Source organism: Ovis aries, chromosome X (genome assembly GCF_016772045.2).
Source record: "Ovis aries strain OAR_USU_Benz2616 breed Rambouillet chromosome X, ARS-UI_Ramb_v3.0, whole genome shotgun sequence".
NCBI lineage: Eukaryota > Metazoa > Chordata > Mammalia > Artiodactyla > Bovidae > Ovis > Ovis aries.
In genome coordinates, this window is record NC_056080.1 from 99,055,615 (window position 1) to 99,072,942 (window position 17,328).

The 17,328-nt window shown below is 41.6% G+C and overlaps 1 protein-coding gene across 10 annotated transcripts in view; it reads right to left on the reverse strand.

Moving 5' to 3' along the window:
* FHL1 (four and a half LIM domains 1) overlaps positions 1-17,328 on the reverse strand; it is a 64,373-nt gene that overhangs the window by 38,400 nt on the left and 8,645 nt on the right. For 6 of the 10 annotated variants that reach the window (XM_027962753.2, XM_042241540.1, XM_042241542.2 and 3 more), the window contains exon 2: positions 2,920-2,990. The exons of 2 other annotated variants lie outside the window; for them this stretch is intronic. The gene's annotated coding sequence lies outside the window, so the exon portion shown is untranslated. Of the gene's footprint in view, positions 1-2,919; positions 2,991-4,622; positions 4,714-17,328 lie in introns of those variants that run through there. 2 more of the 10 variants (XM_042241544.2, XM_027962754.3) reach the window with 2 other exon arrangements.

Here is a 17,328-nt window from a genome sequence, read left to right on the forward strand (position 1 = left end):
TATAGACTAACAATGAGAAAACAGAACGAGAAATTAAGGAAACAATTCCATTCACCATTGCAACAAAAGAATACAATACTTAGGAATATATCTACCTAAAGAAACAAAAAACCTACGTATAGAAAACTATAAAACACTGGTGAAAGAAATCAAAGAGGACACAAATAGATGGAGAAATAGCCTGTGTTCATGGATCAGAAGAATCAACATAGTGAAAATGAGTATACTACCCAAAGCAATTTACAGATTCAATGCAATCCCTATCAAGCTACCAACAGTATTTTTTCACAGAGCTAGAACAAATAATTTCACAATTTGTATGGAAATACAGAAAACCTAGAAGAGCCAAAGCAATCTTGAGAAAGAAGAATGGTACTGGAGGATCAACCTGCCTGACTTCAGGCTCCACTACAAAGCCACAGTCATCAAGACAGTATGGTACTGGCACAAAGCCAGAAATATAGATCAATGGAACAAAATAGAAAGCCCAGAGATAAATCCACGCACCTATGGACACCTTACCTTTGACAAAGGAGGCAAGAATATACAGTGGAGAAAAGACAGTCTCTTTAACAAGTGGTGCTGGGAAAACTGGTCAGCCACTTGTAAAAGAATGAAATTAGAACACTTGCTAACACCATACACAAAAATAAACACAAAATGGATTAAAAATCTAAACATAAGACCAGAAACTATAAAACTCCTAGAGGAGAACATAGGCAAAACACTCTCCAACATAAATCACAGCAGGATCCTCTATGATCCACCTCCCGAATATTGGAAATAAAAACAAAAATAAACAAATGGGACCTAATTAAAACTAAAGCTTCTGTACAACAAAGGAAACTATAAGCAAGGTGACAAGACAGCCTTCAGAATGGGAGAAAATAATAGCAAATGAAGCAACTGACAAACAACTAATCTCAAAAATATACAAGCAACTCACAAAGCTCAATTCCAGAAAAATAAACAACCCAATCAAAAAATGGGCCAAAGAACTAAATAGACATTTCTCCAAAGAAGACATACAGATGGCTAACAAACACATGAAAAGATGCTCAACATCACTCATTATCAGAGAAATGCAGATGAAAACCACCATGAGGTACCATTTTAGGCCAATCAGAATGGCTGCGATCCAAAAGTCTACAAGCAATAAATGCTGGAGAGGGTGTGGAGAAAAGGGAACCCTCTTACACTGTTGGTGGGAATGCAAACTAGTATAGCCACAATGGAGAACAGTGTGGAGATTCCTTAAAAAAACTGAAAATAGAACTGCCTTATGACCCAGCAATCCCACTGCTGGGCATACACACCGAGGAAACCAGAATTGAAAGAGACATGTGTATCCCAATGTTCATCGCAGCACTGTTTATAATAGCCAGGACATGGAAGCAACCTAGATGTCCATCAGCAGATGAATAGATAAGAAAGCTGTGGTACATATACACAATGGAGTATTACTCAGCCATTAGAAAGAATACATTTGAATCCGTTCTAATGAGGCAGATGAAACTGGAGCCTATTATACACAGTGAAGTAAGCCAGAAAGAAAAACACCAATATAGTATACTAATGCACATATAGGGAATTTAGAAAGAAGGTAACAATAACCCTGAATGCGAGACAGCAAAAGAGACACAGATGTATAGAACAGTCTTTGGACTCTGTGGGAGAGGATGAGGGTGGGATAATTTGGGAGAATGGCACTGAAACATGTATAATATCATATGTGAAACGAATCGCCAGTCTAGGTTCGATGCATGATACAGGATGTTCGGGGCTGGTGCACTGGGATGACCCAGAGGGATGGTATGGGGAGGGAGGTGGGAGGGGGTTCAGGATGGGGAACACGCGTACACCCGTGGCGGATTCATGTTGATGTGTGGCAAAACCAATACAATATTGTAAAGTAATTAGCCTCCAATTAAAATAAATAAATTTATATTTTAAAAAAGTCTCTGGAGAATTCTGTATCAAGTACATGTAACAAAGGCTACTACCCTAACTGAAAAGACAGGCCCTACACTGCATGTGGGACAAAGCATGGAATGGGGCGGGGTGGAGGGGAAGGCAGAAATGCAGCAACCTTTTGAATGGATGAAACAAGAAATCCTGAGTGGTCTGGTGCCAGCAAATGTTACTACCGCTCTTATAAACACAAGGAGACTAGGGCCCAAAGAGTAGCAAGACTGCAGCTCCTTACACTGTGCCTAGAGGAACCGTCTTGCAGAGTCCCTTCTTCCAGTTTTTGCAAAGGTAAACATCCCCGATCTCTCAAAAAAGACAGAAAAGAGTAACCTGGCATCATCACAGTCTCCAGAAGCTGCCGAAGGTACTAGGACTAGGCGGATGGAGGATGCCTCTCCAGGGTATGTTAAATAGAAGGACTGGCTTTGCCCAGCTGCTCACACCCACGCGGCTGTCCTCAGAACTTCAGTCCTAATCAGATGATGATCTGCCCACCCACATTAAGGTGACCCCACGGAAATGTTTCAAATTGGTAGACTGTGAGTGGCTGCCCCACACCTCGGCTCGGCTCACCCCAGGCCTCAAGAGTCCTGACAGCTGACTGGGCAGCCCAGGAGCTGCTCCACGCAGCCTTCCTGTTCCCTACCGTCCACAGGGTGCCAGAGGCAGATCTGCAGCCTCAGGCCCACCTTCTAACCACTCTGCTGTGCTTGGCACATTCACTTCTCATGCGCCCAAATTAAAAGCAAATGAGATGTTTCACCCTTGAAAAGGCAATCCCCAGAGACCATGTATCTAGGGTAAGCAGTGACATTGGTCAGCTCAATTAAAACAAATGTGCTTAAAATCTACCAAACAGATAAAGATCTCTGGACAGCGTTGACTCGAATGCCACACAGCAGAAGGTGGAGACTGGTGTAATAATGTGTGGCAATTGGGAAAACTTACCTCACAGTGGATGTGTGCAGAATGGGATGTATTCAGTGAGGGCAGGAGACTGCTAACCACCTCTGATGTGCCTAAGTTAGGAAAAAATGAGAAGCAAGAGGTCAAGTTACCTTTTCAGGAGAAAAGCTAGAAGTTTCTTTAAAAAAAAAAAAAAAACAACCCTCACGATCCAAAAGTCAACTTCCTTTGAAATGGCTCACGGTAACACCTTCTTCTCTGTATTTACAACTCTTAAAGTTAAGGAAAACTGCCAAGATGTTCTGCATATTTCCCCAAATGTCTGTTTATCACGTAACATTTGTACCGGCAACGGATCTGGCCCCCTCATTATCAAGTTGTATTAGCTCAAACACTCAGCATTGTTAGCAGAGTGAGCTCATGGCCTATTTCAGTTTTAAATTAACATTTGGCAATCACCCGGGTAATCAAAACAAATGACTCAGTCATTTAGAATAGATTTATTAGTTGAGTCCCCTCCCCCCTTCTTTTAACATCTCTAGCATATTTTGCCACAGGAGAGCTCAGAGCCAGACAGAATGTAGAGCACAAGTCACCAGAGGAATATTTAGAGGTGTTGCCATGGAGATGAGGTGCTTTGTGACTGCTGAAGTTATCTCCAATCAACAACAGGATTAGGCAGCAGGCTGGTGAGCAGGCTCATCCCCGCATGGATGGTTCTGCCTGACTAGGAAACAGGTGTGCCCTGTGCTTTTCCCATTGACACAAAGATGGTACACTCTGACACGCTGCCCTCTCCGCACCCTCCAGGCCTCCCCACAGGCAGCGCTGACATCACCACCTTACCTGCCCCCCATTATTCAGAAAGGACTGGCTGGGGCTAAGGAGAAAGGAAGTGTGATCACTGTATCTTCCCCAACATGTGAAATCCTGAAACTCACACCAAAGGCTCTTTTATATCAACTGTGAAATGTACATGAGTGAAAGAATTTGAAGGAAAGACAGCTCCCTGAGAGAAGGCCCTCCCCCACCCAACCCAGGCCCACCTGTTCCGTTCACTCCTTCATTCCCACACCTAGAACAGTACCTGGCACACAGGAGGCACTCATGAAGCATCCATTGAATGAAATAAGGCAAACAAAAACCAAGGATTATAACCAGGCTCATAACTCCCCCCTTCCACAACCAACCTGTTCCAAGCTGGTCATCAAACAAGCAGGGGTTAGAAATTTTCTTTTTAATGTTAATGAATGGGAAAATAAATCCAGTTAGTTCAATAGGCTAATTGGTTCATCTATTTAGAGACCTTAATAACAACTGTTGAAGACAACTCTTTCAAATTCAGTATGGACAAGTCTGCTGACGATAGGGACAGGGGTCTTGTCTGCCAGATCTAAAGCCCCAGATCTAAAGGCAAATTTGTTAACTTTCAAAAGTGAATGCTTAAATTGACTGACTCCAAAGAAATGCCTTCTAGTCCCCTTCCCACCTACACTTAAGGAGAGACAATATTTTCTTGTTCTATCATATGAACAATGTCTCATTGGTTCCGTGTTCTGCCTCATTTGTCTTACAGGACTTTAAGTTTCTTGGTGACAGGGACAGAAATCCCTGTTTTCTTGGTGACAGGGACAGGAATCCCTGATTTCTTTTCTACCTCCCAGGACTTAGCATGGTATATATGTACAAAAGGCTTGGCTCAGCCTCATCTCCCACCACCCGCACCCCAATCATACGGAACTCACTGTTTCTAAAAGGTGCCACACCCTTTTATGCAGCTGCGGGAAGAATGCAGCATGGCACAGCTGTTCACAGCAAGGGCGCCGGAGTCAGACTGGCTGGGTTCATGTGCTGGCCCTGCCTCATATCAGCTGTACAACCTCTGGGAACCTCATAATGGTAAGTGACCTCACAGAGGGACTGGATGCTGGCAAGATGGCAGGGCTTGTAAAGCACTTAACCAGGGCCTCACTCATACAAGGTACTCAGTGAACATCACATATATATTTATCACGATGATTACAGCAGGCAGAGAATGAAATGTTATCAAACTTGGATAATAATTTCATATTCTGCCACAGACAGTTGGCCCCAAGCATACCCCTAATTAGATTCAACCCAACCTAAACTTTGAATCTGAATCCATCACAGTCTAGCCTTATGATACTAGTCCATTTTACTCACCTTGTTGGAACCAATTTTTCCTAGAGATAGATTCGATATGTAGTGAGCTCTATTTGAAGGAATCCCATTCTCTAAACAACCAGAATAGCTTCCTCCCTAAGATCCCAACACTGCCAGTACCATCCCTGCCTTCTCTCTGTCTGCTCCCTACCTCTACAAGCTCAGGCTCTAAGGAGCCTTGTGGGGCCAGGGGAGGCCAGAAAACTTGTTTTCTAGTAACCACACCAAGTCACCAGCTCTCCGAGAGTCCTTGAGTGTTATGTTCCCCGACACCCTCCAGAGGGCAGTAGAGAGAAAGGCCCAAAGGCTGAGCAGACAGAACTCTCCGCACCGGGGTCCAACTTGGTCCCCAACTTGGTCCCCTGCCAGAGGAGTCTTGGGTTGCAGAGTTCATGGTTTCACCATCAAGAACTACCCCACAAAGAAAGATAAAAACATACAGCAAGATTTTAACAGCATCTGTATCTCCATTTCATTTTATTGTCAGGGCTAGTGCCCTGAACATTTAGTTGGGGTTGGGGGGATAAAGGCACTCATGGCGATAGTGTTGTGTATACTTTTCAATCTGCAGTGTGCAACTGTGGCCCTGACCAGACATAACACAAATTGTGTTGATGATATTGCGCAAGTCAAAGAGCAAAAACAGGACAGCAGCCAAACATACTGGGTAAAATGTGATGACAGCAAAGTAATCCAGAATAAAACCCAAACACTTTAGGGTCAGTCATGCTTTCAAATAAATCACGTTAATCTTATCCCACCCTGACAGAATTAATAAGTGAAGTTAGACAAACTATTTATGTTATTCCAGAAGCCAGAAGCTACATTCTAGTGACATTCAACATACACAATCATTCTCCTTCAGGTTTAACAAGGGTATTTTGGTCACAGATACTGACGATCCTATCATTATGGACAGCCAAGCCTAAATAATCCCCAAATCACCAATCAACTGAGTGAATTATATGGAAACATAAGATCCAGAAACAGCAGCTGTCTGAATGAACCTAAAGACCAGTTGAATCAGTCAAAATGGATGAGCTCCATAGAATCACTGTCGCCTCTAAATTCTCTGAATGCAATTGTCATGGTAACCATTCCTTAATCATATCCTTCAGAATATTCTCTCCTACCTTAGAAACCAAAGAGCAGTGAACCTCAAATACCTTCTTAACTAGGTACACTTGTGATGGTACCAGGCAGCAGCTTAGACTTATTTATCCTGCTTTGATTCAAATGCTTACACTGCTATGGCTGTCAAGACATCAGCATATACACGTCTAAAACACATTTGAAATGTTATCATTATATGCAATAAGAAATACAAATGAGATGGCCACCGGCTTCTTTCCTTTATCAGAAGAACTGATAAAGCAGCTCTTACCCAGTAAAATTATGTATCGGTATAAACAGTTAAGATAAAAGATGCCTCATTTTAATAATTTCAACATAATAAAGATCTATAACATCATAATCAAATCTTTACCAATACATTAACTTAATACATAAACAAAAACCAAAAGGATATTATGTTATAGAAACAAAAGAAAATCCAATTTTGTGTCCTTAGATTGAGTATAATATACTCTATGTCTGGAAGATTATCTATTCCACACAAGTTTCTATATTTACTTTATATGATATAATATTCTTCAGAAATTGGAAAGAAAGGTTTTTATCTTTATTCAACCTGGCAAAAGAGAGGTTATATTTTTAAAAGATATCTATTAGATATACTACACATTTTAAGTTGTGATCCTTCTAGATTCATCCTTAGACTTTTATCACAACTTTTCCAAAGTTAGAGTAGTAAGCCATTTAAAAATATTGCATTGGAATATATGGAACGTTTTTAAATATCAAATTTGTTTGTACTGGTTTCCAACTAGTAATAAAAGGTCTTTCCTTCCAGACATGGCACAACCTGTATACTAATAAGAACAGGAAAAATAAGCAGTGTGTCCACCAGGCCCCAAATAAGCACTAAGGAGCTCTTTTGACAGGCCATTTCTGTATGCAAATTTACATAATTTTTGGTCACAAAGGGTGGATAAGAAATAAAAATATATTCATTCCTTTTTAACTGGCATATTAAAATTTGCAACAAAAGCAAAAATAATCAAGTGGGGCTATATAAAATAAAAAAGCATCTGTGCAGCAAAGAAAATGATCAACAAAGTGAAAAGGCAACCTACGGAATGAGAGAAAAATATTTGCAAATCATATATCTGATAAGGAACTAGTATTCAAAATATACAAAGAACTCATACAACTCAATGGCAAAATAAATAATCCAATTAGCAAATGGGCAGTGGAAGTGAATAGACATTTTCCCAAAGAACACAAACACATGGGCAATAGGTACATGAAATGATGCTTCAACATCACTAATTTCCCTGGTTCAACATCAGGGAAATGTGAACCAAAACCACAAAATCATCTCACACCCACAGAATGGCTATTATCTAAACACTACAAATAACAAGTGTTGGCAAGGATGTAGAACAAAAGGAACATTCTTACACTGTTGGTGGGAATGTAAATTGGTGCAGCCACTACAGAAAACAGTATGGAGGTTCCTCTAAAAATTAAAAATAGGACTATGCTATAATTTAGCAATTATATTTCTTGGTATTTATCCAAAGAAAAGCCCAAAGATAATCTGCAGCCCCATTCATTGCAGCACTACTTACAATAGCCAAGATATGGAAACAACCTTCTTACCCATCAATAGATGAATGGATAAAGAAGATGTAGTACATGTATATACAATGGAATGCTACTCAGACATAAAAACGAAGGAAATCTTGCCACTTGCAATAACATGGATGGACCTCTGGGGCATTATGTACGTGAAATTAGAGAAAGACAAATACTGTATGATTTCTCATATATACAATCTAAAAAATTCATTTTAAAAAGCTCATATATACAAAGAACAGGGGTTGGGGAAATGAGTGAAGGGGGGGGTCTAAGGTTAAAAAAACACACTATAGGTATTTTCCTCATATGCTTTACATAACTGCTGGCTAATGAGCTTTATAAGACTAAAGAAATGTATAAAAACAAATAAAACATTAAGAATACTTAGGAATACAAAAGTCATTGATAACAGAATAAACTAAAATTATGAGGCATGAGGAACAAGTAGGAACAATGCAAAAAAACCCATCACCACAACCACGACCACCAAAAAGAACAACAAATGGCGAAATCCAGCAAGAAAAATGGAGCAGCAAATATTTGCTAAAGTTAAAAGGTAAAACCTTGAGATCCTGTCCTTTGCCCTAATGTTCAACGGTATTTTTGTTTTAAAAATATGAAGGCTGATGTCCTTTCAATGACTATTACAACAGTTCCCAAATAAAACAAATGATAGAATAAAAATTCACTTAACTGACTGATAGGCTTGAATCAGTCACTGCCAAGTTTATGACTTTCCCACAACTCCAAGCATTCTTTTGTCAAGAGAAACAGGATTCCGCCCTCCCACTCCACCATGATGACCATGGGTAGCTTTCTGGGTGACTATAATTTGAGTTTTTCTCTAACTCACTGGGGAATACCTGCCCAATTAGAACTCCAAAATCAAAGCAATGATGGACAAAGGATGAGTACAGACGCATAAAACCTGACAATTCTGATAGCTGCCTCTGCAGGGCCTGGTTATCCCAGAACAAGAGAGAAATTCCTGAGCCAAAGGCTTAGTTCTAACCCTACCTTCTCCCCACAGAGCTATCACTGAATCCTAGCCATCTGTCCTACAAAGAGCTTTCATACCTTTTCTTCCTTATAATCACATTTATACAATCCTAATTTGGTTCATGATTACTTCAGATCTAGACTACTTACTTCACCAGGCTTCCTACGGCTCAGTCGGTAAAGCGTCTGCCTACAATGCGGGAGAGCCGGATTCGAGCCCTGGGTCGGGAAGATCTCCTGGAGAAGGAAATGGCAACCTACTCCAGTACTCTTGCCTGGAAAATCCCATGGACAGAGGAGCCTGGTAGGCTACAGTTCGTGGGCTCTTAAAGAGTCGGACATGACTGAGCGACTTCAGTTCACTTCCTGTCTTCACAGAGCTGCTAGAATAACCGTTCAAATGTACCACCTTGAATGGATCACTCCCATTCCTCCAAACTTTCCTCTCCTTCAATCTAAACGCCAAATTTCTAGCATGAAACTCAAGGCCTCCCAGTCATATTCAAATCTACTTTTCCCCATCCCCCGACACTCAACTTCAGCTTTGGCTGACTCCATGCCTCTGAGCTTTGTTACCACTGCAGAGTAAGAGGTGCTTTGATGCATGTCACCTTCCCTAAATCAGTGAGATTCTCAAATTGGCTGCACCTGGGAAACCAAAGCAACTAGTAACGTCTGAGTGGGCCCTATGGTCCCCCAGATGAATCTAATGTGCAGCCAAGTTTGAGAACAACCATCCCAGTCTCCTGGGGGAGAGGGTTACTGAAACACAGTGTTGAGCTGCATCCCCAGTGTTTCTGATTCAGTGGGTCTGAAATGGGGCCCATGAATCTGCATTTTCAATGAGCTCCCAGGTAATGCTGATGCTGATGGTCCAAGGACACCACTTTGATAAATGCTAATCTATAGTTGTGTGAAAGTGAAGTTGCTCAGTCGTGTCCAACTCTTTGCAACCCCATGGACTGGAGCCTACCAGGTTGCTCCATCCATGGGATTTTCCAGGCAAGAATACTGGAGTGGGGTGCCATTTCCTTCTCCTGGAGATCTTCCTGACCCACGGATCAAACCTGGGTCTGCCACACTGTAGGCAGATGCCTGACCATCAGAGCCACCAGGGAAGATAGTTGTGTAATCAGTACAATTATATAGTGTAAATATATGTACCATATACACATAACAGTAACTATCATATGCACATTTCATTTGGCCAAAGAGAAGGTACTATCTCCTGGAATCCTTCTATTACCACCCTGTACTGTGTTTAACTTTTTAACCCATTTGCTTTTGAACCAATCTATATAGAAAGTTTTAGAGATTATCCAGTCCAATTCCCTTTCTAAACTGAGACCCCGAGAGGGGAAGTACTTTGCCCAAGGGATCAGATGGTTATTGGTAGAACTTGGGCTAGCACTCAACACTCCCAACTCCTTCCTCTTCTCCCTCAGTTCAGCGGTCTTTCCACCACATCCTTAACGTGTCTCTAACAGCTTCTCCAATTAGGATGGGTATTCCTTGCTTGAACAGATCCCTTTTGTTTTTAATATTCTCCACTGCATCTAGCAAAGTGCCTTGCACACAGAATAAACAGTCAATAAACATCTGTCACCCTGCTTATTTAACTTATATGTAGAGTACATCATGAGATATGCTGGGCTGGAAGAAGCACGAGCTGGAATCAAGATTGCCGGGAGAAATACCAATAACCTCAGATATGCAGATGATACCACCCTTATCGTAGAAAGTGAAGAGGAACTAAAAAGCCTCTTGATGAAAGTGAAAGAGGAGAGTGAAAAAGTTGGCTTAAAGCTCAACATTCAGAAAACGAAGATCATGGCATCTGGTCCCATCACTTCATGGGAAATAGATGGGGAAACAGTGGAAACAGTGGCAGACTTTATTTTGGGGGGCTCCAAAATCACTGCAGATGGTGATTGCAGCCATGAAATTAAAAGATGCTTACTCCTTGGAAGGAAAGTTATGACCAACCTAGATAGCATATTCAAAAGCAGAGACATTACTTTGCCAACAAAGGTCTGTCTAGTCAAGGCTAGGTTTTTCCACTGGTCATGTATGGATGTGAGAGTTGGACTGTGAAGAAAGCTGAGCACCAAAGAATTGATGCTTTTGAACTGTGGTGTTGGAGAAGACTCTTGAGAGTCCCTTGGACTGCAAGGAGGTCCAACCAGTCCATCCTAAAGGAGATCAGTCCTGAGTATTCATTGGAAGGACTGATGCTAAAGCTGAAACTCCAATACTTTGACCACCTCATGTGAAGAGCTGACTCATTGGAAAAGACCCTGATGCTGGGAGGGATTGGGGGCAGGAGGAGAAGGGGACGACAGAGGATGAGATGGCTGGATGGCATCACCAACTCGATGGACATGAGTTTGAGTGAACTCCGGGAGTTGGTGATGGACAGGGAGGCCTGGTGTGCTGCAATTCATGGGGTTGCAAAGAGTCGGACACGACTGAGTAACTGAACTGAACTGAACTGAAAACATCTGATGACTTCATTTGAGGAAGTGTTCAGACTCTTACTCTAGAAGCTGGCTTTTGTATCCTATGAACCATTTCCCAAAGCCCTGACAACCAGGCAGCCCTGCTCCAATCAATTAGCTGGACAGTAAGTCCTTCACCTTGGCATGCAGACAGCCAGGGTGTGCTATAGGGACAATAACACACACAGAAAGGAAAATTTCGGCTTCCCAGGTGGTTCAGTAGTAAAGAATCTGCCTGCCCATGCAGGAGACACAGGCAAAGTGGGTTTGATCCCTGGTCGGGAAGATCCCCTGCAAAAGGAAATGGCAACCCACTCCAGTATTCTTGCCTGGAAAACCCTATAAACAGAGGAGCCTGGCAGCTACAGTCCACGGGATACTAAAGGGTCAGACATGACTAAACAGCAACAAAAGGAAAACTGTAGGGGTTTTAAAAGAGGAAGGAACAATAAGCTTATGAGGTGATACAAATTAACTTTCAAGTTGTATATCAGAAACTTTCACAAGTACCCTAAGTTCCATCTGATACATACCACGCCCGTGCAGCTCTAACAGCCCGGCACTGGGGGGAGTCTAAAGTACACTGCTCTGGGGGCTTGACGGCCTCTGCCAAGGGGCCCCAACTTTTTTTGAACTTTCCTTGCACCTTAACAGAAAAATCCAGGGTAAGCAGGAGACAGAGGGGAAAGGAGACCAAGAGAAGACAAAGGGCAGCAGCAGTAGAGGGGTAAGCAGGGCAGACCCTGTCACATACCCACCCTGCCTGCCATCATCACAGCATCTCTACAGGCCTTCCAGCTATCTCCAGCAGCCTGGCTGGGAGGAGCAAGACTGTGCCAGGCCTCTTGACTGACCGAGCCTGTGTACACCTGTGGGATGAACACAGGATGCACTGGTCAGACCGTTACTTCTGCTGCCTCTACAATGGACAGGAACTGCACATACAATCCAGTCAGCTTGCAGAACTTGGTGTCAATCGTGAGGGCAACCACAAGGAACGGAGTGCTTATGCCACCATTCGGGCTACCACTGGCCCACAGCAACCCATGACCTTGGCAGCCAAACTGGAATCCCCAGCCTCCATCAAGGGTTGCGACTCAATGGAGAGATTCTCTCTGTCCCTTCTTTCCCCTTCCCGTTAAAATCTGCTGCTTCCAATACAGGTAGGACCACACATAGTCAACCAGTCAAGCATTGGAATCAAGAAAAAATATGTGAAAGCTTTCCTAATAACAGGCATAACAATAAGTATACATAACAGATCCATACATTAAAAAATTCTTCCAATATACAATGAAATTTAATACATTAAACTGGTGAACTTGATAACCAACTCCCCCTTCATGAGTAATTTTACAGCTAACTGTATGAAGTTTTTGACCCTGGGTCTAATCACAGAGCTGATGGACACATTCCATGAACAGTCACATCCCCAAGACAGCCATTCCTTGATTCCTTGAGTGACTGCCCTCATTTATGTTCTAATTCCTAATGCTTTGTCATTTTTTTCTCTTCCAATGACTTCAACACCATCCCAACGTTTCCTTATCTCCCTCAACCTCAAAGTCCCTCTCAGGCCTGATCCCCACCCACCCACGCCTACATAGAATGGTCTGTTTACACAGTCAACTCAAGAAAGCAACACATACTTGAAGATGCTCATAATATTCACTCAGTTCCAATAACATAGAAATCATTTATAATAAGACATTCTTTTCACATAGGTTTACTGTTGTGTTGGCCAAGCTGAGTAATTGCCTGGAGGTTCTGGTGTCAGATTTATGCTACTACAACCCAAGCAATAACCTTTGGTCCAAAGCAATCAAACTCTGCCCTGGATACTGGCTCCAAGAGTTGGCATGAGCTCACCGATTGTCACTGTTGCTGGTGACACCACAAATGCAAGGGTCAGAAAGGGGCTCTTTGAGTTGTAGGGCAGGCAATTTGTCAAGCCTGGGGCTCCACTGCACCACAAAGATGGCACAATGCCTCAGTGACCACAGATAGAGAAAGTTCCAACCCAGTGCTCACACTGACCTGCCCAGTAACTCTTGTACAACCTGACAGTGGTGAGCAGCACTGGGCAGCTCTCCCAGGAGCTCACACTGTCACTATTCAGGGAGCCCATGGGCTAAGCTAAGGGCTTTCCACATGGCTCTGTGGTAAAGAATCCGCCTGCAGAAGGCCTGGGTTCGATCCCTGGGTCAGGAAAATCCCCTGAGCAGGAAATGGCAACCCACTCCAGTATACTTGCCTGGGAAATCCATGGACAAAGGAGCCTGCTGGGGGTCATAAAGACTCGGGCAGGACTGAGTGACTGAGCACAGCACAGCACGGCTCAACTTACTTACTTCCATGAGGAGCACTTTTCTTATGCTGTGCTCTGCTCAGATTCAGTCGTGTCCAACTTCATACTGAAAAACAAACACCGTGCTTTTATCTACAAGCTAATAATAAAAAGTGCTGATATAGTCATTGTATTTCTGAATCTCAAGTGAAAATAATAGATTTATTAAAGCAGCCTTATTTTTTGGCAATAATTTTTTCAATGGTAGTATAGTTGATTTACAATGTTGTGCCAGTCTCTGCTATACAGCAAAGTGACAGTGTTACACACCTATATACATTTGAAAAGCAGTTTTAGAGTTACAGAATTGAACAGAAAGTGGTTTCCACATACCTTCATAAGACCCCTTCCCACTTTCCTCTATTTTTGATACCTTGCATTATTGTAATATATTTTTTATAGTTGTTGAACCATCATTGATAACTATTAACTAACCTTAATAGTTTACATTAGGGTTCACTCGGTGTGTGTTGTGCGTTCTATAGATTTCGACTAATGTTGAAGGATCTAAAAATAACAACCCTTTCCAGGAATGCCCTGGCAGTCCAGTGGTTAAGACTCCCACACTTTAACTGCCGAGGGCCCAGGTTTGATCCCAGGACAGGGAACTAAGATCCAACAAGCTGTAAGTCATGCCCAATAAAAACAAAACAAAATCTTTCCAGTACCTTTTGAGGAACAATAAATCTCCTTACCACAAGAACATTTTAATTGCTTTAGCTTTGTAAAAGTAAGTTTGGTAGGAACACTGTAATGTACATCACTCATTCCTTTTCAGTGAATCATGGTTTCAACAACTGTCTATAACAGACCCACATATTCAACTTTTTCTGAAAACCAACCCTTCCCAACTCTCAAACCACCAGCATGGCCCCAAACTTAAAAGGAGTTTGAATTATTGGACCATGAAACAAAAAGAAAAATAATCTTCAAGATGACACCTGACATGTTGGAATTAGTCTGCTGATGACTTGGTCTGGAGATGTTTATAAAAACAGCTTTGTCATGAGAAAGCAGAGCAGCTTTAAGAGTAGTAGTATCAGGAGACAGAAAAGAGGAGGAAGAAGAAACCTGGGAAAGAAAAGCAAAGAGGGCAGAGAACCGTTGAAATCAGGAGTGTCAGATGGAGACTAGATGCAGGACAGAGCAACAGCAATGGAAAGGAAAGCTTGTTAGACACAAATTTCGGTGACATGGATTATTTTGAGGGAGTGAGTGAGGAAGAGAGAAACTGCATCTCAATACTGTGTGTGTGTGTGCCCAGTTGCTTGTTGTGTCTGACTCTTTGCACTCCATGGACTGTAGCCCACCAAGTTCCTCTGTCCATGGGGCTTCTCCAGGCAAGAATACTGGAATGGGTTGCCATTTCCTCCTCCAGATCTTTCCGACCCAGGGATTGAACCAGCGTCTCTTAGGTCTCCCGCACTGGCAGGCAGTTTCTTTACCACTAGCGCCACCTGGGAAGCCCCTATCTCTCCTGTGAAGCTGTGTGAAGCTGTGAAGCTCGCTCTGTCGTGTCCGACTCTTTGCGACCCCATGGACTGTAGCCTACCATACTCTTCCGTCCATGGGATTCTCTAGGCAAGAATACTGGAGTGGGTTGCCATTTCCCTCTCCAGGAGATCTTCCCAACCCAGGGATCGAACCCCGGTCTGCAACATTGTAGGCAGACGCTTTACCATCTGAGCCACCAGGGAAGCTCCTATAGCCTTTCAATTGCCTAATCATTCGTTCAACTGAATATATCAATGGGAAAGCAACAGACAGCATGTGAAAAGCTGGCTTTGCACTAGTGTGTCAGGATGATACACCTTCCATCCACTTTAAATTCCCCCGAAACCATTTCAAATCTTTTGGAAGGCTCAGAGGGTAGAGTTATTCCTGAATAATGATTATATATTGATACACACACTAGCTGGAGGTATATAGATCTACAGATGTAAAACATTTGTTCTCATTGCTTTCAGTCTTAATCTATGAATAAGTTTGAAGCAAGATTCAAATTACATTATGTGTCCTATCCTTGAGGGATTTGACATGTCACTACCTATTTCAGAAGAACATATACCACACTTCCATTTTATTAGAATTGTTTCCCTCTTGGTTTTTATCTCCCTTCAATCCAAGTATGTAGTGAGACTATGTAATAAGGAGGCTGTAGTTTACGTGCAGACAAAATTCTTAAGTACACATCTTTAAGCAAGCAGGAAAAGATTCTAGAAAGTCAAACCTGGAATCTGCCTGTAATATTATTTTATCTCAAATACAGAGAAGAAAACAGTGTTTTGGATTTATATCTGGTCTTTGGACCAAGAAAGATCCACAAACTTTTCAAATCTAAGTTAGAAAGCAGCTTTTACACAAAAGCAGATCAGCAGTGGCCTGGGGACTGGGGCAAGGGAAGAATGTGCTGCAAAAAAAGAAGTGAAAGGAAGCATGTAGGGAGAATGAGTGCCCCAAATATTCCACATCTCCAGAGTGGCAGTGGCCTCACGGGTGTATACCCCTGCTGCAACCTGTATACCTTAACTGGATGTAGTCTACTGTACATAAATTATACTCAATAGAGTGGATATCAGATTATCTTGATAATCATTTCACAATGCATATGTATATCAAACCATCACATTGTACACTTCCTTTTTTCTTTTTTCATATTATTTTTAACATTTTTAAACCGAAGTGTAGTTTATTTACCATGTTTTAAAATTTACAATGTTTTCAGGTATACAGAAGTGATTCAGTTATATACATATATCTATTCTTTTTCAGATTCTTTTCCATTAGAGGTTATTACAAGATATGGAATATAGTTCCCTGTTATACAGTAGGCCCTTGCTGTCTATTTTGTATATAGTAGTGTGCACATGTTCATCCTAAACTCCTAATTTATCTATTATAATTTATGACAGATTTATTGTACTTACTTTATTGTACCACACTAGACCTATAAATATATATATAATTATATATGTTATTCTTTAATAAATTAGGAGAAGTTGATATTTAAAAAGTGGCTCCAACAAAGGCCAACTGTTTTATCTGTAGATACAAGTATAAACTTTTACCCTGGCTGCTTCATTTCTTTTCCTTAGTGTGGTTACATGTGCTTACTACACTGGAAATTTTTGCATCTTGTGGCCCAGAAGGGAAGGGTCCAGAATTTGAAAATTTGAACCAACCCTGGTATTTGGAGATGTAGAATCTTTGACAAGGAATTCAAAGCGTCTCCTTAGCATCTAGAAATCATCTGACTGACGACATTTTTTTAAAACATTTTAAGTATTTGAAGCTATCATTATTTACAGGGTGCTTCTTACAAACTGTTGAAAAACAAAATTTTGTTAATTCAAATGTCTAAATTCACCACTATGGTTTAGTGATATAAAAATTTTTAGAATGTGTCTGTGTGCCTGTATGTACTTTTTAGTCTCTAAGCAACCTGGGGGGACACCTGTTAACCTGGGGGGACACCTGTTACTTCAGTTCACCTAGTCACACAAAAGTGCAGATGATAAATTATGTCTATACACAGACGCTGGCAATCAGCTTCCCAAACAAGAATAAAGTCTAATAGTAGACCTGACAGAGATCCACTGAAAAACCAATCCTTAATGTCTTCCTAATAAATCACACATTTTTAATCTGACAGATGCCAAGCAGCCTTATCCGTACTCTAAAACTGAAAGTGAATAACAAAATTTGTTGAGTATAGAAATT